We start from the raw sequence: 24,072 nt of genomic DNA, 5'->3' as shown, positions 1-24,072 counted from the left end.
GGTGAGATCCATGGCTTTTTAATTCTTTTCCGATTTGAAATATTTACTACTCTGGTATTAGTTTCAATAATCTTAGTCAATGAATTAACTAGGTAACAGGTCGCGGCGTTTACATCCTGCATGTTCAATATTGGTTTTAGGTCTAATTTTTGCATATCCTGATCCATTTTTATGTCATCAGTTCGCTGAATTACTGATTTACCCCGTTTATTGCATGATACACTGTGTAGAAACAAGATGACACATTCATGGTCAGTAATAGACGAGTTCACGACACAGCAATGAGCAGTTTGCTTAGTCTTGAGCATTATGTGGTCAAGACAGGTTTTGCTACGAGTTGGAAGGTTGTGGGCTGGTAGGAGGCCATGCGAAACAATTAGATTTAGATAGGTCGGAGCTCGTGTGTCTGAGCTACATTCAGTAATATCAATATTTAAGTCCCCAGCTAGAATGATATTCTGGTAAGTTGAGTATTTAACAAGAAGTGAATTTAGAGATTCTACAAAATTAGCTATATTTCTTTGGCTGGGAGGGCGTATTATATGTGAGGTTAGGTTATATGTGTCACTAATTATTGGTTGTTCAATAAAGATTAATTGTTTTGTATAATATTTATTCAGATTTAAGCAAATTTTAACGTGCAGCTGATAAAGCAACACAAAGAATTTTAACAGCCCCTCGACCTCAGCAAGATAAAATTTATATATTAGTGTTAAAGTGTGAACATATTTTGCAGTAACAAGTCTGTTTATGAACATTTTACGGCTAATAAAAACGCCTACAGAAACCCTTGGCTGCCTATGCTGAAATATAGCGAGTAAACTGATAAGTATTTTTTACGGAAGAAGGAGAATTTATTAGGTAGTTGCTTACGTTAGGCCTCGCCTAATGTATTCGGGTATATAGCTACTACATTCGTGAAGCGGCGGAAGTTAATGAAAATTTTGATGCGACACCTCGTATTTTAACCAAATTCCTTAAATTTTCTAGGATGGTCCATGTTATATTTTTTATCAATAGTAGAGATATAATGTAGCTCACTTCTGTAGATAGTTTTTTTTTTACTTGCCTTTTTTGCAAAAATAAAATGAAACTTTATTTTGGGAAACCGCACGTTTGGTGAGATTAATACGTTTTGTGCCTTGGTCTGCTTGATTTAAAAAAAAGGTCGTATTGACAGCTGTCAGTTGTGAAAAAACGGCAAGTAAAAAGAAAACTGTCTAGAGAAGTGAGCTACATTATAAGTCTCCTATCATACAATAGTTATTACGTGGCTGGTGCATAATGAGAGGCATTAAAGTACGAGTGTGGTTTTATGAAACGAGCCGAAGGCGAGTTTCATAATAAGATCACACGAGTGTTTTAATGCCTAATTATGTATAGCCGCATACATAACTTTATCTACATGCATATCATAAGTTTTCTATAATATGTTCAGATATGGCCTGTATTTTGACTTTGACTTTGACTTTGACTTTGACTTTGACTTTGACTTTGACTTTGACTTTGACTTTGACTTTGACTTGACTTTGACTTTGAATAATAATTATTATCTACATGCATGTCATAAGTTTTCTACAATATGTACAGATATGCATTGTTAAAAAAGTATTACCGATACTTTAATGTAAACATTAAGATGCACCCGCAGATACCAGGTTTCTTAATAAAGGCCATTTGATAGTCGTTTCTGAACATATAATAGGCGAAGTTATGATATGCATGTAGATAAAATATAATATGGACCACCCTAGCAAACTTAAGGTACCCAATTTCGTTGCTGTCAAAAGCACCTCGTCGGCACTACTGGAGACCAAAGGGCTGGCAGCTATCTCTCTCAACGAATTGCTTTCGCTATTCAACGAAGCACTATGGTATTTTAAGTTTCAATTTAGCATAAAGTTTTTATGTAGGTAAGAAAATTGGCAAAACGAGAGTTAGAATAAAGAGTAACTAAAGCCAATCTTTCTCAAAAGTTGAGGACAATCTACAACGTCTATTTTTATTACAATTGCAAACTTAAAAGGTAGTTAGTAAAGACTCCAACAGCCATATTTTCATTCATCATCATCATCATCATCCCAGCCTATATACGACCTACCAGGGCACAGGCCTCCTCTCAGAATGAGAGGGCTTGGGCCGTAGTACGTACGCGGGCCCCGTGCGGATTGGGAACTTCACACACACCATTGAATTGCTTCACAGGTTCGTGCAGGTTTCCTCATGATGTCTTCCTTCATAGTAAAGCTCGTGGTCAATTTCATATGTAATTTCGCACATGAATTTAGAAAAACTTAGAGATGCGAGCCGGGGTTTGTAAATAAAACCGCATCGAATGTATGCGAAATCTGTGATATTATTATGATTCTTATCGCAAGCCTCAGAAACGATAGGCAATACGGCCTCTGGTCGAATGACAATTTAAGTATTTCCAATTTGCAGGTCTTATACCGGGTGGGCCCTGTAATTCGAGCAAAAAATTAAAACACAGAGGCCGTATTGTCTAACGTTTCTGAGGCTTGCGATCGCAATCAAATGTCAATTGTATGGTAAATCTGTCATTTGATTGCGATCGCGCCTTATTCCAAACAAATTAAATGATTTTTGTAGTTTTTTAGAGAAACATGGCGCTGTCCATTGGAGGACAATTTTGCCAGTGTCTAGTAGGTTTTGCCGTTGTACGGCGACACTAGCGCAAACCCATGACAACGTCAGTTTTCTTTATATTTTGTCGCCATGACAGATCATGACCAAAGAGTATTAGACCCTATAGAAAATAATATTTATTATTAACAAAATAACATGATATATCCAAAAAAAAATTTGAAATAATACGATATTATGGGGTGCCGTTCAATCGTCATACAAACTTTTAGCATAATTTCATTAATTAAAAAATTCATTAAGCATAAAAACGGATTTCATATTATTACCGAGTATAAGCTTTAAAAATTATATCATTCATTAGTCATAACAACAATTGCTATAATGCTTTATTCAATAATTTCATTTTGAATAATCGGTTAATCATATAATTATTAAAATATATAACAACATTTATTTTATTTAGATTAATGATTAGACGGTATAACATCATGTGTGTCAAGTGCAAAAAAAAAACATTTAATTTCTGCGAGCGAGCAAGACGGTTCGGAGCAGAAGCGACTCGGATAGGTTAGGTTCAGAAGGCTAATGTTAGGTTTTTTATAGCAGCCCGGATAAAATTGCTTCACAAATGATCTTTGCTGTTAGATTTTTGCCAGGTCTTTTATACTTTTCGATCATTATCCTCGATGTTTGTATAAAAATTGATTATTATGAACTTTGATTAATTATGCTGCATGACTATTATACAGTAGTTTAATATGCATAAGACAATTATGCTAATTGAATAATATGATTTGAGAAATTCGGCAATTTGTTTATATGCATATTGTTTTTATAAGTTCTCAGTATTTCGACAGATTGAAATTCTGATGTTTGTGTTATGAGAAATGAAAATTCGCAAATCGTTTTTATGACAAACATTACACCCGATATTATGGCATTAAATATATACTCAAAAAACAGAACTGTTTACGGTTTTGTGCTAGTGTTGCACAGCTGGGGCTACTCCGAAACTCGAAACTCGAAGTTCGTGTCGTGGGTCCTCTGACACTTACACTGTTTGATACGAGAGCGAGGATCGCATGACACGAACTTCGAGTTTCGAGTTTCGGAGTAGCCCGCCTGTGACGGTGAAAATTCAGTATATTCCCTATTGTACAGTTATTCAGCCTTATTTATTTCGCGCGTGGGCCGGATTCGTATGAAACTGAACAAAAGCTCGCTCTTAGCCTTAGAGTTAGCCTGTCACAGACAAACACTAGAAACTTTTATTCCATTGTAAGATTTGAACAAAAGGATTTGTCCGTACAGTAGCTGCCCAGTAATGCTAAAAACTATTCATGAGTTTAGATAGAACATACTAGTGTTTCCACATGGCATTAAGCCATTAGAACCAACCGATGAATTGAAATTCCGTGATTTTATTGAATTCCCGTGGGAATTCCCTAAAATTACGAACTAGATTGCATTAACGTTGTATAAAAACACCCGCGTAAAGCGTGTATGTCATTAATCCCCGCGGTTGCAATAACGAGATTTTATCCCGATCCCGCGGGAATATCGGGATAAAAAGTAGTGTATGTATATGTTATTCAAAATATTCACTTAACTACATACCAAATTTCATCCAAATCTGTCAAGCCGTTTTAGCGTGAAAGAGTAAAACACACATATACTTATGAACTTTCGCATTTATAATAGTACCTGAGCGACCGAGCTTTGTTCGGGCTAAAACTCGATAAAAAGCGTTTTCCCAGAGATAAGACCAAGCTATAGATCGATTTGTCATCGCCGAAAACGCCTACATACCAAATATCACCGAAATCGTTGGAGCCGTTTCCGAGATTCTATGAGATATGTAAAGTACAAGAATTGCTCGTTTTAATATTAGTAAGAACGTGTTTATTTAAGAAACTGGGGCAAGCGGCTGTTAAGTTAGAACTAATTTTGGATTGCCAACTAGTAGTATAAAGATGGAATAGTAAGTTTGCCTACGTAATCGAGTTCATGCGGAGAAGTGGGTAGATCTGTAACCATCGGTTGCCTTCCAACGGTTATCTGTACTTCGAGCGATGTGGCGCGCCCTCTGTGGCAGCATTTCAACTTGCATGTTCTAAGAGCTATGACGGTGACTTGCTCTTGCTCTTGGTGCTTTTCTCTATGTTATTACATTCTGAAGTATTTCAGAAGAGTTTGAAGACACCCTGGTTACTATTGGTTGAATATTTTAGGAATTTCCAAATAAAATATCCGGAGATATTATAAATGTTAATCGGAATACTTCAAAACTCTTCGTTATGCGGTTGCGGTTGAAAACTTTAGGTCGAGAAATAGCATCGAAACACGCAGCTTATTAGGGCCCGGTTAGGGCCATCTATTTTACGTTTTTAATGTCTTTATTCAATAATTACGTAATAAATGTCAATTTCACTATGATTACTATGGTAGATGTATGGAATGTCAATATGGTAACAGTAGCACAAAGGTTTCCTGGTACGCGCTTTCTCTGTCTGTACCTAAATAATGTCATTTCATTGTACTCGTATACTCGTATGTATGTAAAACTTTATTGCACAAATATAAAGAGACAAATACAATTAACAAACGTTGAGATACATGTACAAAGACGAACTCGTATATTTAAGATTAAACACCCAGATGGGCTAGTGGTTAGAGAACCTGACTACGAAGCTTGAGGTCCGGGTTCGATTCCCGTGTCGGGGCAGATATTTGTATGAAAAATCGAATGTTTTTCTCGGCTTGGGTGTAATATGTATTTAAGTATCTATCTATAATTATATTTATCCTTGCTTAGTACCCATAACACAAGCTTTTCTAAGCTTACTTTGGGACTAGGTCAATTGGTGTGAATTGTCCCTTGATATTTATTTATTTATTTTATTTATCTAGTCAACCTTTATAGTACTTGTGATTCTGTCTGGCCGATTTCCGAAAACAATACAGTACATACAAGCACGATGACATCTTTATCCAACGACTTTGCTCATCATAATCAGTTGGAGAATTCTTGAAATCACTCATTTGACTTGACAGGCTATCATTTGGCCGTAATCACTCAACAAAAAAAAAGCCGTGGTGGCCGAGTAGTTTGGCTTATGGCGGATCGTGGGAATTTTTTAGCGAAATTACATTCCAAATTTACCACGAGTTTTACGGTGAAGGAAAACATTGTTCGCAATTCAAGTATGTGAAGTTGCCAATTCGCACTATGGCCCAAGCCCTCTTATCCTGAGAGGAGGCCTGAGCCCAGCAGTGGGACGTTTATACATAGGCTGGGATGATTGTCTACCGCACGGGCGCTTGCACATCGCATTCACCCATCTCTTTCTACCCGTATCCTATCCCCTGTGAGAGAAAGAAGTGGTGACAGCGATTATGATTCCACGCTTCTGATGCTCGCGATCGCAATCAAATGACAGATTTCGCATACAAAAACTGTCATTTAATAGCGATCGCGAGTGTCCTTATCGTTAGGCAATACTGCCTCTGGTTTGCTCAATCGATGTTCCTGCGGAACCAAAGTTGGGACGAGCCAATTCCGCTTATTGTTCTTCTTTCGGGAAACTGTAAAAACTTGTTCGCTCGTAAACCTGCTCTGGGCAAAGTGGGCTTCGTTTACGCTGCTCTTTATTGCTGGCCGAAAGAGACGATTATATCACTTGAAAACATTAAAAACATATTTTCTTACGTGATTCATAATGGATAAATATTCAGCGTTTTGCGGCGTTTTTTCCTTGTTCCAGGCAGACTTGACACTTCACTCTTCAGTCTACTCGTGACCACGGCCATTGTAATGTGCTCAAAACGTCGAGGTAAATATATCTCGTGTATTTTACCGTCCTGTTTGTGGTATTTTGACTGAATATACGAGTATATCTAGATAATAATATATTTCACAATATTTTCGCACCTACTATTCGGACTGTTTAGAATTAGCACGAAATTTTCCATTACCTATACTGTGAAATCGGGGAATCCCCTTTCTATAATTGAATGGTACAATAATGTATTGACATCTTTTGGTGTCTATGGTTTTTTAAAACCTAAACAAGAGGGCGGCATAACCTACATACCTATCACCACCACACCACATACCATACCTACCCTATAGCATACCTTTTTGTTATGCTACGTTACTTTGTCACGAATAAATGATTTCTATTTCTATTTTTTTTTCTTCCGCCCCGGGCCCCACGCTGCGGGAGCTGATACCCACGCTGACTAGAGGCAATACCGATGCTAAAAGTAGCGCGATTAAAATTCTTGTGACTTGTCCTTCCGTTGTGATAAGCGTGGGATGAATGACGATATGATATTCACCCAGATAAAAGCGACTAGTTCTTTTCCGTCAGGAAATGTTTTTGGCTTATTTAGGCGCCTACAGCTCTCAAACGTCATAAGAGGATATAATTTGAAAAATAATCTTCAAGTCTTCAAATAATTTGCATTAAATAGTATTGTAATTTGCGTTTTTTTTTACTTTTCTTATATTTACACAGGATTTCATGTAAGCTTAATACAATAATTACAATACAATAACCTAGTAGCAAGATTTTGGAGGTGCGACCAGGATCGTTTCAGTAGGGCGGAACTCTTCAACAGTTAATAGTCAACTTGATATTATTAGTTAATTAAAATTTTAAATTACCTGCTTCTGTACCTTTTGTACCTACTCTACATTCCTGTTTAATTTTTATTTTTCTAATAGTAAAAGAATTGTAAAATAATTTTTATTCTGAAAGAACGATTTTCTGCCAACTTTCTGGTAGCGCATGCTTGAAAAGAGTGACATGTATGTAAAAGAGTCCTTTGAACCAGAATAAACTTGTTGATTATGATTTTCACTCTGAATATATGATTAGTATGTATGTATGTAAACTCTTTATTGTACTAAAAGAGAAGAAACAAAATACAATTGACAACTTTTGAGATACATGTACAAAGGTGAAGTTGTCCCTTTAAGGGATCTCTCCTAGTCAACCTTTACTGTAGATATGTCAAATTTGAATGATTTAAAACAGGGAGTAATTCTAAAGACGTCGATTTTAATCGAAAATACAAACTGAAACATAGATGCACAGAAAAACCAGAAAAAGAGACCAGCGCTGGGAGTCGAACCCAGGTCCTCAAATCCCAAGTTTTTTTTTTATTATTCAACTGGATGGCAAACGAGCAAGTGGGTCTCCTGATGATAAGAGATCACCACCGCCCATAGACACCTGCAACACCAGGGGGATTGCAGGTGCGTTGCCAACCTAGAGGCCTAAGATGGGATACCTCAAGTGCCAGTAATTTCACCGGCTGTCTAGCTCCACGCCGAAACACAACAGTGCAAGCACTGCTGCTTCACGGCAGGATTAGCGAACAAAATGGTGCTAGCAATCCGGGCGGACCTTGCACAAGGTCCTACCACCTGCAATGTCCTCGATTTTAATATTATCATCGTCAAAGCTTGAGTGAGTTCTAGTTTTAACACATGTCGTATATTTACGGTTATATATACATCGCGTGACCAAGCGGCGAGGCGTTGCCGGCACATGTACTAGGTAAACTAGTACGTGAATTAGTTTGGTATAGTATTATTTTTATTATCATTATGAAGGTGAACAAACTTTGAGGAATGGTGGACTGTGAGAAGTTTCGGTAAGTACTAAGCATGTTTGCTGATGGTGATTTTGGATAAAAAATATTTCGATCTTACTCAGTAGTTCATTAAGTTATTAGTTTTGATGGTAGATCGCTGTTAGCGGCCATTCTCATTCTTCTGTGCAGTGCACCCGTCTAATTATGGTTTTTAACTTTTTTTCCATGCAAAAGCGATACGGTAATGAGACTAAGTGCACATCTGGGAAAACGATTTATCTGTACTCGAGCCTAATTATCGTGTCACTAGTGGGAAAATATATGCTTTGTAGTGGACTATAGGCTGATGATGATGATGATAGTGGGGAAAAGGCGATAAAAAATATTTCGATCTTAGTAGTTCATTAAATTATTAGTATAGATGATGATGATGATAGTGGGGAAAAGGCGGCACGGTTATTAAATTGTGCACAGATGAATGAGAATGGCCGTTAGGTTCAGTTAGGGTACTTTTTAGATTCAGTAGTAAGGTCAGATGGCCTAATTAAAACTATAGAGATATTTTTAACATTGACCACATAGACATAATGACACAGACAAAAATAAACAGCCAGGTGCGAGCCGGACTCACGTACCGGGGCTCCGTACAAGTTTTTAGGTATTTAAGAATATCCAGTGTTAGCAAAGCCCCTCTCCTAAGCAAAATGTACGCAGCGAGTGTGGGGTTATTTTAGATAGTTTCTTGAGATAAATAGACAGTAAGACAAGAAAAATTATGATTTTAAGACTTTTCTTATTGATTGTGCTATAAGAACTATACCTTCATATGAATTTTCAAGTTTCTGGGACAGCCTAAGCTACCCTATATTTTTTTCCATAACAATACGTTTGACATAGTGCCTAAGAATATATTATAGTTTTAGACTTGCCCGTACCGACCAATCTAAATTTTCCACCCTCCCTGTATAATTTAACAGCTTCTGAGATTAACCTCTACAGATAAACAAATAAGCTTAGAAGTAGACAAAATGGACTTATTTATTATATAACACCCCTCTTTTTGCGTCGGGGGTTAATTATGTGTTAGTAGGTATAAATTAGTTCATTGACATCAGCGCTGTTAACTATAATATTAATGCTTTACACTAGAATACCGCAAAAACCACCCAAGAAAACATCGCATCACTTGATTTCAAATCAATGTTAATATATGTATGGCAGCTCGTTAACCGAGCATTTTTAATTGTTGTGGCCCGCTTTGACATACAGTAAAAACCATATCCGCCATATTGCAAAAGGATTAACATACAAATACTCCATTACACTTCCACGCGAACGAACAGTGTGCTTTCGGAGTTACTGGAACCGAGAACGCGAGACCTATCAAAATGTCATTAGTATAAAAACATGTTTTATACTCATGTGGCTGGTAAAGCAACGGTTAAACTGCTTCAAAGGTAATCATTTGAAATATAATTATTTATTTACTAATGTGTACCCGCGGCTTCGCATGCGTAAACATTCGATCCGGCAGTTGAATTGACCCATCCATCACCACCACCACACTACACAGACGTGTTAAGAACTCAACCACAGCTCATCTTCAGAGCAACACCACCGTTCACCATGCTACCAGATGTTGGACACATTTTTTGCATAAACCTAGCTATCATAAGGTCGCGGGTGAGCAGAATAATTGTTTTAGTTCATTCTGATATCGATCTCCGCAAAGTAACGCCTGATTCAATCAATTATTCAATATTTTTTGATAATCTAACTGAAGAATTAATGAGTTTTTTTTAGAAAACCAGCCCATTTAATTTGTGTTAAATTGTCTTTGTTTTTCAGCTAAGTTAACAGATGACGTGATCCTGTTATTAGTACTAGGGACACAGGGCTCGTAAGAGTTTTCCATTTGGCTCGATCTTGCGCGGCTTCTTCCAGCTCTTCCCAGCCGATACAGGCCGAGACCAATGAGGGCTCTCGCGTATGAATTCGCCGCTAGAGGCGCTAGTGTAGCGAGAGGTCTCCGAAATGTCAAATGCCACTGTTTTTCAGCTACGCAGGTTTATTTATAATTAGAATATTTTTGTGAATATTTTGCAATACCTGAAATTAATTATGGCAAATATGCGTTACGGGGCAATGAATGTCTGTGTCTTGAGACAGTTTTGTCTTTCGGAAACCTTTGTCCTCCCTTTTTTTGAACAAAATGGGACTCCGCAACACTGTGGCATGCTCGATATTTACATGGTACGGTTATAAGGTATTAAATACGATTTAAATGTTAATTTATTTTGTTTACACGCCCGCACTAACAAACTAACCACTATAATTTAGTCAGAACCATCCTCTTTCTCAGCTGATCGCCTCCACATGGTCCAAGGACATCCTGACTGTCTTCTGCCAGTAGATTTAAAACGGAGACCCTGCTTGGGCAGGTGATTATTCAACCCTCGAAGCGTGTGTCCTATCCATCGCCACTTCCTTGTCAGAACTTCTCGGCTTACTGGTTTCTGGTCAGTCATTTGCCACAGTCTTTTGGCATTTGAGATAGTTCATGGCCAAAAAAAACCCAAGGACTAAGTTAAAATGCACAGTGTTAACTGAATCACTCATGTAAAAACGTATACGTAAATAATAATGCACACTAAAATACACGAACCAACCGTAGCACCGCTACGAAGGTCTACGAAACAGAGTTACCGTAGCGCTCTACGAACACAAATATGGAGATTGGAGCAACGATTTATACAAAAGTTCTACGACACTTTTTACAGCGACAATAACTTTAAAATTTAATTTCTAGGGTACCTCAGGAAATGAAAATGTTATTAGCATCCGCTTACCTGTCCTTCCGTCGGAGATATCTGAAAACTTGCAACGTTCTGCTAACAAGTTTGCAAAAAAGATTTTTATTTCCCATTCCCGTAATGCATATTCCTTTTTTAAGAAGTGAAAGAGGGTTTGCGAGTTTGTAGTCATTGTTTTTTACAGGATGTGCATAACAGTCTTCAGCGTGACTTTATTTTTCAGAAGTATGTGTTTTTTAACCGATTGCAAAGAGTGGTATTGTTTTTGTAAGCTTTTATGTATCACGTTCCTAACACTTAACAGTTTTTGATGATTCAAGGTTATTAAAACTAATTATGTATTAGTTGGATATACATATCTCTTAGTCAAAATACCATAAACGGGACTTATCACGCTATTTGACAGATAGATAGATAGGTGTGATAGGGTGACTAATAAAAGTGACCAAGTGCGGGTAGTTCGTGATGCGAGTGCCGGTACTATTAGTGATCAAGTGCGGGTAGTTCGAAGAACTCGCGCTGCTAGGCAGACTTGACACCCCACACTTCAGTCTACTCGTGACCACGGCAACTGTAACGTTGCCGAAACGTCGAGGTAAATATTACTCGTGTACAGATAGCGTGTTAAGTCCTGTTTATGGTATTTTGACTATGAGTGAGAATCACGAAAGTTTAAAACGTTATACATATCTCTATTAGGTTTTATTTAATATATAAACGAAAACGCCAAAGTAATAAGGATGTGGTTGGAGCTGGCCCGCGTCCTTCACCAGGGATGTGCAGCGCTTTCTCTTGGTGGCATAAAAAGCAGCAGTCCATTCTAGCCTCCGCGAACATACCCGATGTGCTGCAGAATTGAGACAGCCTCGTCAGTACGACGAATGTATTACATTGTCCATTGTCCATTGTCATTGTTGTTGTAGACGACCAGATGGCTTCGATTCCCGTGTCGGGGCAGATATTTGTATGAAAAATACGAACGTTTGTTCTCGGGTCTTGGGTGTTTACTATGTATTTAAGTATGTATCTATCTACATAATTATATTTATCCGTTGCTTAGTACCCATAACACAAGCTTTGCTAAGCTTACTTTGGGACTAGGTCAATTGGTGTGAATTGTCCCGTGATATTTATTTATTTATCTTATTGTACAACGACCGCTACTGCTGCTTGATTTAGTAGCAGAAAAGCAAGTTTAAAATATTATAATAATAATAGTTTATTCATTATGTTCCGTTGTACAAAATAGTTGATCCGAGTTTGTCTTTGAATGCGGCCATAATCAGCTATTTACGACTCGGGTTTGTCCAATAAAAAGTACAATCAGTGCGTGGGTGATGAATGCCAATTTCAATTTATCGCGACCAGCATTATATGGGCAATAGAAAGGTCGGCGTCGTAACTCCCACATTGATGTCGTATTTTACGCGGCGCGTGGTAATGGTTCCACGTACGACGGGAGAACCCTGACAGAGGAGTATATAAATGGATATACATGCGGATAAATAAACGCACACCGTTAAGCCCGGTTTTGATCCGATTAAAAATCGTGCATGTCAAAATTCAAATCATATTTCAGAAAATAGCTTAGGCCGCAATGGGCACTTTTACACGTCATTTTTTTAAACTACCAGCGCTTTCGGAAAGACCATCATTGCCAAGAAGAATGCGCCGCAAGAAACTTGACAGAAAGACATTTTTTCAAATCATACAGTATACCACCACCAAACCACGCTCAAACGCTCTACGTACCACGATCAAATCGAGGACGTTCTGAAGAAAGGTCGGGTCAGGAGTACTCTAAACCGACGTGCATGCATGAAAAGATTGATGAATGTAGAGGAAGCGAGAGTTGTATGCCAGAATCGTAGCAAGTCTCTGGTAAGGAGTGTAACTCAAACACCTCTGAGTTTTTCGAAATTCATGTGCGGAGTTGCATTTGAAATTTACCACGAGCTTTGCGGTATCGTGAGGTGCACAAACCTGCAATTCAAGTCCGCAGCGTGGGAACTATGGCCCAAGCTCTCTCATTCTAGGCCTGTGCCCTGCAGTGGGACGCGAATGATGATGGAACTACGGTCAAGGACTTATTCATTGGCCATCATGGAACCTTTTCAAAGGAAAAGTCATAACGATTTTCCTTGTTAATTATTGCGATGTCACTATGACGTTTACTGTGAAATGGTTCCATGGTGGCCAATGAATTAAAGTCCTTGACCGTACAAGATGTAAGTGCGTAATGATTTTCCATCGTATTTTATCGCAAAAGTTCGTATTTACGGTGCTCTCGCTATTCGTTTCAATACCCATCATGAGTCCGTAATTTTTTTGACACTTGACACTAAATAGTAAAGGTACTAAATAGGTACGAAAATGTCACCCATTGGTACCCTTTATTCTAATTTAGAATAAAAAAAGTTGAGGTGTTTAAAGTTTTCACTCTATTGATTTAGGTACACCTTGTATATTCTGACGCAAGTATACAGGGGGTCTCTGAACATAAATCAAGATTTAAAGCCCCATGTTCAGAGACTAGAACCTGAACTCTTGAGTTCGATTATAGTCCCATAACAGAGCTACTTTTGTTCTGATACTTTTTAAAAATATGACCACTGTCACTTTCATTTTTTTTCTACAAGTTAAATGTAATTTTCAATGTATGCAATACAATACTAAATTGACGGCACATTGATATTTTTTTATCTTAGATATGTCAAAAATTATTTCATGGCTGTATAAAAACCTGTATAAAAACTCATTGTTGTATAATAATGTTTTATTTATGCTGTTATACGACATGTAAGCTGCAATAAGCTCAAGCGCGCGCACTTTGCTTGTGACTTTAGCCTTCCATCCACCTTTAATAGATACATATCGCCCGCAACTACAGGATGAATGTCCTCTCATGTTTCAACCAGCTTTTATTACGTATTGTAAGCAGAACAAGTTGTTTGGTGTCTGGGCGCTTTACTGAAGTTGGGAGATATAGTGCTGCTGCGATAGCTGATAACAGATATTTTGCACGTTTTTCATACGTATACTGTTTTAAAAATATAGACCATTGCGAGAACACGACAGCTAAAATGATGGCTCTTTGTATAAGAGTTCTACCTACAGGGTAAAATTTTGAACGCGGTACAAAATTTGTGTTTCAAGCTCAGTTAATGTTGAACAATAATAATCTATTAAATGGTTTGTTAAAATTAAGCGTATTTGCGGCTTGTATGGATATTGTGTTTGTGATGTAATTTCAAGAAAGTATGTCGATTTTAAATTTAATCCCACTAATCTCAACAACTTAGTTCATGCTTTAATTATATTGTTTAGAAACTAGTTCTAATTTTGTATCAGGGTCAAAATTTAATTATGTAGGTAATTGCCTTGCTGCTTCCACGTATTATGGTTGCGGTATAGCAAAGTAAGTAGGTTGTAGTTAGACGATATTCTAGTAGTTGAAGTAATAAAACAGTGTCAAGGTAAAAGAGTTCAATATGACGGAATTAAATACATTCATCAAAACTGCCTAAGTATAGGGATATTTTCTATTCCAAGACATTTCGATATAGGCATAGGTATTACTACTAAGTCAAAACATGAAATTTGTCTAAGGGTATTGAGAATCCCAAGACTTTTTTGATGCGCGTATCTTGCTACCTGCAGTGTTTGTATATAGCCAGTTTTAGTAAGCTTTAGCTTTAAAAGCGCTTATGCAATCTTTACACAGCTATTAAAGTGCCTATAGTGTTTTAAAAGTGCTTATAGTGTTGCATAGTGTTTTAAACGCAGTTATGTATAAAAAACTAGGAGGCTAGCAGAAATAAAATATTCAGTTTAAAAATATTTCCAAAACAGCTATAAGATTATCCTCGTCCTCTCCGTGCATATTAAAATGTATTTCCAAATTCAGCTCAAAAAGTACATTTTTACTTATTATACTTAATTTCTGCCCAAATCAAATTTTATTGAAATTAATAAGATAAGATTAGAATTAGCTAGCTAGTCCTGGAGTCAAAGGCTTCCATTATTTTATAGGAACCTTGGGCACAGTTGCTATTATCTCACATAATTAAATTTGATTGTTATTTAAATACTACAGTATATAATAAATTTTTGTTTATTTACCAATCATGGACGCAGACGTTCATTTTATTCCTTTTTTTTAAGAAAAAGTTTGCAATCAAGGAAAACATAAATTACTAATTGTTTCTTGTAGGTGAAAACTAGAAACCATAAGTTTGAACGAATCTATCTTCTTCATACTCATCACACGGCAAGCAGTAGCTCTAATGTCGCTAGAGCAAGCAGTGTCACTGTCACGTTTTAAACAAATTGGTGTCGGTTATTCTTTTTGTTCCGGCTTCGTTAGCGGGGACCGCACCTCTTTCTCTCCCGTTCCGGCGCTTCCCCGGAACCGGACCGTGCTAACGAGGGAAGTGAAAAACGGTGCAAGTTTGTTTGGTACAGATACCGCTCAGGACCTAGATTTTGATACTTAAATAGTCAAATATTTTCTCTTTGTAATTAGTTCACAGAAATTATAGGTGTTAGTTTGCGGATTTTAACAAGCGCAGATGTAAGAGTAGAAATTAAATGAAATGTTTGATAAAAAAGTACCAATTTTTTTTTATTCGTCATCATCATCTCAGCCGTAGGACGTCCTCTGTTGGTCATAGGCCTACCACATAGACTTCCAGTTGCCTCGGTTGGCAGCGTCTTGCATACACTGCAAACCGGCAGCTTTAACCAGGTCATCCGTCCATCTCGTTGCTACGTTTGCCGATCCGCGAATTTCATCGAATTTGCGAGAGCGCCGTTTCCAAAAATCCCCTTACTAAACAAATAAATACTCATACAAGAATCGCTCACGAATACATTTTCAAAGTCAGTCAAAGTCAAAATATCTTTATTCAATTTAGGCTATAACAAGCACTTATGAATGTCAAAAAAAAATCTACCACCGGTTCGGAAAAACTAAATTTCCTGTATACATTATTATTTTATAAACATTATTATTAAATAAACAAAGTATCTAGTCTAAAACAACAGTACAAGGGTACACGGAAGATATGGGCCATAAAAGTGGTACATGTACCAGAAATGTACGTCGAACATCCCTTTTTCTAGCAAACCTTAATAAATTACTGGTGCACCTTGGGTTTTTCGAACTGGGTCAGGCGTCGTTAACACTCGGTCGGTTTCAGTATTGTTTTTCGCTTAATAATACATATAGTTAGCTCTATTACCCATTGTATAATTTTCAGTTCCGTGAAAGATAAAATCGGTAGTCAATTAGTATACCACAGCAGAGTTGGTGACGTACATTATTCTTTTTCAATGTACCAAGGTATAGCGTGGGTAGATTGTATTTTTATACCGTTACGTGTATTTGCATGAAATTTCCCATTCCCTTTCCAAAGGTACTATCACAAATACAGTATTTTCAGTTAATACATCTCACCTCTCGATACATGAACATGACTCTCATTTGGCCGGTTTTTTTTTAAACTTTACCTGCACTTTCGAAAAAAATCCTTTACAGCAAATTCTTCTTTGTCGCAAGAAAATTGACAAAAAGTATTTTTTAAACAAGCTACAATATATTTTTTTCTATTTAATTACAAATTAAGCATTAAGTATACTCTGCTTTTTTCCTTTTTTTAACTCACTGGACTGAATTTTTGAGGGAAAGAGTACTTTTAATATATTGTTATAGTGTTTTAAATACCTATATAAAGTAACTACTAAAGATTCACAAGTATGTTCCCTGTACATATGATAGAGATCAGTGTTATAGGTAGACATTCACGTTGACGCGTACCGTGGTTCTTATTACATTGTCATTAATGGCTAATTTTGACAAAATCACGCGTCTTCGTGGATGGCACTAGGTATAACAGGTAGGTATTGCCCTATGTATCATCTAACAAATTTTAGAAGTCATTCTCAGTCTATATTTAGTTTTCAATGGCTCGATCTGGGCCCACACATGAATATTCTATGAAGCCAGTCATAAATTTATTTCTTGTGAATATTAATTTGATCAAAAGTTGTGATTTTATTATTAGAAGCCGTATAAGTTATGTGGGCGGATAAGCCGACAAATAAGCGTTTCACGAGTAATATGTTGGGAGTTTGTTAGACATTAGGTACATTATAAAAATAAGTTGCGCCCATCTCATTATGTAATACCAAAGACTTCTTTATGTTGGTTTTGGCCTCATGAATGCCTTCTAAATGACTGGGTCCCCATGGGCTTGTGATTAGAAACCCGTACTAACAAAAAAAAACTAAAATCATTTATTTCAGACTAATAACTAACTAATGAATAATTTCATAATTATATAAAAGTAAAATAGCACAAAAAGTGTCATAAATTAAAATTAAAATCAATACTCAAATCAATATCAGAAAGAAAATAAAAGATATAAATTATAAATTTTGAATCAGAGTCAAATCACAACTTTAGTAAAAAGGAAAAAGCAAGTTAATTATCTTAAACAGACGTGATCCGTTACTGGGGATTATTGAGCTGGTTAAGATTTTGAACGGATTTCTACTGTTGCACTTTAAGTTAGTACTTAACAAAGTTTAACTTAACCAATTACTAGACTTGCTTTTTCCTTTTCAGTTTTTATTAAGTTTTGAGCCAGTTGGTCGTTTTTAAAAGAGCATATCATGACATTGGAAAATTTAGATTCAAGGTTAAATAAAGTATTAGCATCGTAACAACCAAGTTTACCTTCTTCGAATAAAAAACAAATGCAATTCCCTCCTAGATCTGCCCCTAAACAAATCCCATTAAGAGGAGTTTCCCTGCCGGCCGCGCGGCCGCGTTAGGTATTCGTTTGGGATATTGCTGTCTTTATCGCTTGTGACATAAGCGCTCGCAGCCGTCCCCCCCATGCCTTCCGCAACGACGTCCGTAATTTATATAGAGATGGTTGCAGGCTTTTCAAGATTAGGGCGGTTGAATTTTGGGTTTCGTTATCCTCATATTATACGAAAAGTATAAGCACAGAAATCAATGATATTTTACAATCAAGATACATTATTATTTTCCATGCGGGGTTTTTTTTTTAGATATTTGTTGAGATGCTTTATTAGTCTGTAATTCTCGTGCAAAGTTGACATCTTTTTTTTGTCGACTTTTGAGCTCCTGTAATTCTGATATTACACGTCTAGTCCATACTTACAAAATTTCATCTATTTCTGTTGCCTAGTTTTCAAATGAGACGGGGACTACGTTTGTACGGAGAATGAAACGAAGAGACTTCTCTTAATGCTAATTACTTTTCTATCTCCCAAGCCGTGCCATTACTAAGCTCTCAAATTAGGCTGGAGCTCGACTGGCATTAATTCACAGCCGTTTTAAAACATTTTGTAAAACGACGTCCCGTTTATGTAACCTGCCGATTCAATGCGTTGCTGGAATCTTTCATGTCAGAAATACGCGGGAAAATTTATGAAAAATTCTTAAATTTAATATATTCAAAAAATCAAAAATCAAAATGCATAATTCTGTAACTAGTCCGCAAAAGGGCTCCTTTACATGTCACTTCCTATACTACCAACGCTTTCCGAAAGACCATTGCCAAGAACGCGCCGCAAGGAACTTGGCAGAAACTTAATTTTTTCAATAATTACGATGGGCTAATTTCCTAACAAAAATCTAATTAGTCCTTTAGGTAGATAGTCAGAGAATATTAAACAATTTTTTTTTATAATGTGTCTTTTCGACGGCATTCCCACTAGACTCTTGCCTGTATTGCGAGTGCCAAGCGATCTACTAAAAAATACAAAAATAATTCAGAAGTCACCAGCATTAATATCTGCCACAGCGGAGCGTGTAAAAATATCTGACATGTCCTTCCGGCCCTAGAAATAGAGTCGTATCAGATATTTATGCACGCTTGTTGTGTCAGATATTGGTGCTGGTGACTGTACGTGTGCGTACAGTAACCTGCATTAATATCTGCTACACCGGAGCGCGCAAAAATATCTGACACGTCCTAAGGGTAAAAATAGAGTCGTATTACGTATTTTATGCTTAGTTGTGTCAGATACTGGTGCTGTACCGTACAAGCGTGTTTCTTTCTCGTGTCACAGGCGTTTAATATATTATTATGACAGTTTTATTTGTTTGAAAAAAATAAACATTCCAAGTAAGTTAAACGAGTGCTCGACATGCCCAATAGATGACAATCTGATGTCACCCTGTTGCTAATGACATAATAGTATTTTTTATTCGAGGGACTAGAATAAGCCAACATATACCCGAGGTGATTAGCCACCCGAGCTTTAGCGAGGGTGACTATTTATCCGAGGGTTTATATTGACTTTTATTCTTGAGGTGAAAACTCTATTTTTCACTTCGATTGTGAGAAAAAAAAGTCATTTCTGTGAAAGATTTAATGCGTTTCTTATTCCTCCAGTCCATCAAACTTTCATAGGTTTTTAAATAAACCTTTCTAGATTTCGACGGCAAAAGATTATCAATTATGTCTTTTGCTCTTTGCTCACATCATAATTTTCACTATCACTTGACGACATTGTGATGTGAGAAAAAACAATTTATTTTAATCGTTTATGATTTACGCTCTACAACAATTTCAAAGTTTTCACGGTAAGTATTTGTTCCAAAGATATAACAAAATCGCATCGGCGAAATGGTCAATACACAAACTGGAATAAATAGAATGGCGCCACCTTCTATGCCAAAAAAGCATAGAAACTAAGACCACGTAGACAAAGAACGTAACATTTTCGTCATGAAAATGGTACACACACACAATCTTGTTTTATGCTATAAACTAAGCAAGTACTGGCTGTTTGAGTTTATCTAAGTGTCACTCGAAGTAAATTAAAAAAAAATACTTTTACTCCTTGGGGAATAAAGTACTCACTTTACTCCCGCCTCGTAAGGCTATATTGACCTACTTTTAGAGCATGAGAAGTTAACAATTAAAATTGACTATTGTGGCAGTGACGAGCACTTGTACGTTTGTCTTAATGTAAAAAAAACTTTTTGTTTTTATATCACTTTATAAATGCCTCTTGTCGTGACGCCAGGAGAAGTGTCAACCTGAAACGCTCTCAGCTTATTTCAAATGCTGAAGATTGCTTGACACTTATAAAGCAAAGAAAGGTCGTAGGTCAAACTTGTGATGTTTCCTTTGCGTTGTTATTGTTCTAAAGTGAATTTTTGATATCAGGGATAAGGCAGTGTTCGTAATTATTAATGTGGCCTCAACGGTCGGTTCCCAGTTGGCAAGTTGGGTTTCAAAGATTTATAGAATGCCACTGAAAATTAAAAGTGCAACAAGTCGAGTTACGACGTTGCGAGTACTTTTTGGAGGTCTCTATTTCTGTGCGGCACGTATCTGTGTTTAGGTTTCCTTGCATAACTTATAAAGGATAGCTATATAAAGCATAATGTTTCTGTACAGGATCACATTTTTGTCGTCCGTCTATCGAGTCCCTTTTTCTCAGGAACGCGTGGAGGTTAAAATTAACATCAGATACTTAGGTCAGCTATTTATCCCTTGGGGCAATGAAAACATCTATTATCTAGGTCAATGCGATGAAAAGATACAGTCATTCAAAAACGTATTTTTGTATAAATTGCAGAGGTATCAAAACCTTATAGGGTAAGTACGGTCAAGGAAACTGAATCACGTACCGGGGTGGAACCTTTGTGCTACTAATGTCATGTTGACATCCCATACATCTGCCAAAGAAATCATATCGAAATTGAACATGAAGAGGTTCCCGGGTTCGTAATTCAGTTTCCTCGACTGTACTTCCAGATGTTCTAAAAGCTTGAAAATTGGCACTAGGAATAAGATAAGTCTGGAAATCTTTATTTATTATGTCAGTAAGCAATCTAAAATTCACCCCACACTCCGTACATTTTGCATAGGAGTAGGATTCTGTCTGCCAACACTACATGGTATGGCTCTGCTTGAGAGACCATATAGTCAAAGAACGGCTATACTACGACTTTTTTCGAATGAAACTTGCTGTTGGGGGCCGAAGAGTCGTGACTAATTTTGACTCGTACTATACTAGGTGTGTGTTGTTCGTATACCTCGTCCCCCCTCTTTCATCATCATCGTCAGCCGGAAGACGTCCACCCAGGCCCTTCTTCCCCACTGGGCACGTGCCCAGGGCCCCGCATTAGATTGGGGCCCCCTGTCACGATGTGAGCGACAGATGATGATGAAGAGGTAAAGACAGGAGATGTTCAAGAGGTTTATTTAATGTAAGATAGAAGGCACCTGTAACAATGCATACAAAAAAAGAACTTAATATAAAAACTAATAAATTTGGGACGTTGTAAATAAGCTAAAACGGTTACAAATGTTGTAGGACTTACAATTGTGCCTTCAAGATCCCTTAGAGGGTTAAGTAAAACAGGATACAAATGTGCGATGAAACTGGCTATAAAACACAAGTTAACTGCACTATGAAACTGTTATGATATTATGATCGAATAGATGTTGATGTTAAAATAATAAAAATATTTAGCACGTCACGGCTGCTGATCGTAGGATGAATTTTAACATACAAACAAAGTGCTTAATTTGAAAGTACAGTGGATATTCGAAAATTGAAATTTGAACTGTTTTTTTTTAAAAAGCCTTAAAACATGAAATGGAAGAGGTTAACAATCGACAAGGCTTGATCAGCCTTGTTACATCCCTAGTCCCTACTCCACTACCGAACGATAACTGATAGCTACTCAGCTCTCGCCTGAAAATCAGGCTTACCGAATGCATGCAGCATGTTGTGCCCAGTACCTCTAATAGGTGAAAGACGGCTCTGCGTCCACCGCTGAACAAATACTACCTCCTTAGAACTCATCCCTAAAAATGGTAAAAAAATCTAGTTTAGTTAAGCTGACTACTTCTGTGTCGTATTTAGACTAGGCGATAGTGATGATCGATACATTTAGCAAAAACATTCAACAATCAATTCGGCAGTAAAGTTAGAAGAAAGGGGTTTCTTCTAACATTACTGCCGAATTGAATGTTTATTTCTATCGCAAACTGAGTTTAAATCGCTACATTTGTTATTCAGTGCAGGTGGACATTTCCTAAGCAACTCTACACGACCTACTTCCAAAACTGCATCCGATTTATCTCAATAAAATTGTTACCGTTCACCGCAATAATTTGAATTGTGGTACTGTTTAAATAGTAAATACGGGCGAACCCCATGGAATTTAGGGTACCAACGGAGACGAGATTTACGGGAGTGCTTCTAAGTTCACTTTAATATGCATTACCCGTAAATAACTAATGCAACCGCGCGCAGAATAAATTAAATCATCACTCTTTTTTAACTCACTGTTTCACTTCACTTTGCACTGTTTTTTTTTAAAGTTATACTTTCGTAAGTTATGTGGTGGTATAGTCCCCACTTGTTGAGGGCATCGCGGTCCGTTCTACGTTCGCGCGCTCGGCGGAGCGTGGGCGACTGCGCTTCTCGCCCATTCATTGAAGGACGGCGTTACTGTGGAAGCTCGATTTGGACTCGCATTTTGTCTGAAAAAAGGCGCGGGAAAATGAGAATTTCTGACAGGTCAAAACTGCCACAAAAATGATGTGTGCCCCTGTGTGTTGTATTTAGCGCACTTTGATTAAAAAGTCACGAAGCCATGCAAGCTGTCAAAGATTAAAATGAAGAGCGTTTGTCCGGAAAATGATTTATGGAAGTCACGACCCTCAGCAATGAGGATTAGGTAGTACGTTACGACAGAAGGTGAAGAAGGATTTGAAAAACATAATAAAACTACATGTACGTTTCGTCATCCGTTATTCACGTACAGGGAGCACCTTGTTAAATTGTGTCAATAACCGTCATTGTTATTAATTTCGTATTTTTGTAATTTAAGATGCAAGAATGTAGATGATGAAAATGCAGGAGATTGCAATGTAAGAAAATATCATGTTCACTTCTTGAAGCAGATTAATTACGGACACTTTTTTATTTTTTTATTCTACTGGTTGGAAAACGAGCAAGTGGGTCTCCTGATGGTAAGAGATCACCACCGCCCATAAACATCTGCAACACCCGGGGGTATTGCAGATGCGTTACCAACCTAGAGCCGCCACGTACTTGCCGCGTAAGTTGTAGTATTAGCCTGAATTTTAAACTTTAACACATTCGATAGCATTCTCCACTCATGGGCATCATCAGAGTTTATTTTACAAGATTTACGTAAACCCGAGAAATCTCCCCGGTACCAAAAAAAGTGAGTATATAGGTGACTATAATATTTACACTGAAACATCTGTTTATTTGCCTAAAAATTGGGTTTGAAATTCGCTGTAAATAATACTTTTTTAAGTATAACCTATTATTTAACTAATGTTTGCTTTTTCTGGTCAAATCTTGCAAGACGATTTTTACCCACTTAGCAGATATGTATGTGCCTAAACTCTTTATTGTACAAAAAAGTGACATTGAGTGAGATATATGTACAAAGACGCAGTTTCATGACAAGATGTTGGTTGACTTATCCTATAAATATGTATTTAGGATAATAATAATTGACGACCGGATTTCTAAGTGGTTAGAGAACCTGACTGCGAAGCTTGAGGTCCCGGGGCAGATATTTGTATGAATAATACGAATGTTTGTTCTCGGGTCTTGGATGTTTAATATGTACTGAAGTATTTATTATTTATCTATACAGGTATGTTTATCCGTTTTCTAGTATCCATAGTACAAGCTTTGCTTAGTTTGGGACTAGGTCAGTTTGGTGTCAAGTGCCCCATGAAAAAAAAATGCAAGCCAACAAAAGGTCCAGCAGGTATTAAGTTTCGTGCTAAATAGTATTACCTAAACTTAATCTGATAACGAGCTTTTTCGTTCGAGAACTCGTGGTTCTCTGGCGTAGGTGTGATTCCACGATACTTAATAACACTTTTTGCGCTTCTGAAATGGCTAATTTTATAATTAATAATTCTATTTTTGTAGGTGTAGTTCAAATCGGGTGCAGTAACTAATTAATTAATCTATTGTAACCTAACTTACGTAAATA

At 37.1% G+C, this 24,072-nt stretch overlaps 1 protein-coding gene across 2 annotated transcripts in view; it reads right to left on the bottom strand.

Annotated features, from left to right (window-relative positions):
• LOC141431856 (uncharacterized) overlaps positions 1–22,475 on the bottom strand; it is a 183,980-nt gene extending 161,505 nt beyond the window's left edge. Inside the window, exon 1 of one of the 2 annotated variants that reach the window (XM_074093129.1) lies at positions 22,312–22,475. The gene's annotated coding sequence lies outside the window, so the exon portion shown is untranslated. The remainder of the gene's footprint in view (positions 1–22,311) is intronic. The other variant, XM_074093130.1, reaches the window with a different exon arrangement.
• Between the last annotated feature and the right edge of the window lie 1,597 nt (positions 22,476–24,072).

Source organism: Choristoneura fumiferana, chromosome 10 (assembly GCF_025370935.1).
Source record: "Choristoneura fumiferana chromosome 10, NRCan_CFum_1, whole genome shotgun sequence".
Lineage (NCBI taxonomy): Eukaryota > Metazoa > Arthropoda > Insecta > Lepidoptera > Tortricidae > Choristoneura > Choristoneura fumiferana.
Note: the sequence above shows the minus strand (reverse complement) of the source record. Positions and strands in the feature narration are given on the sequence as shown.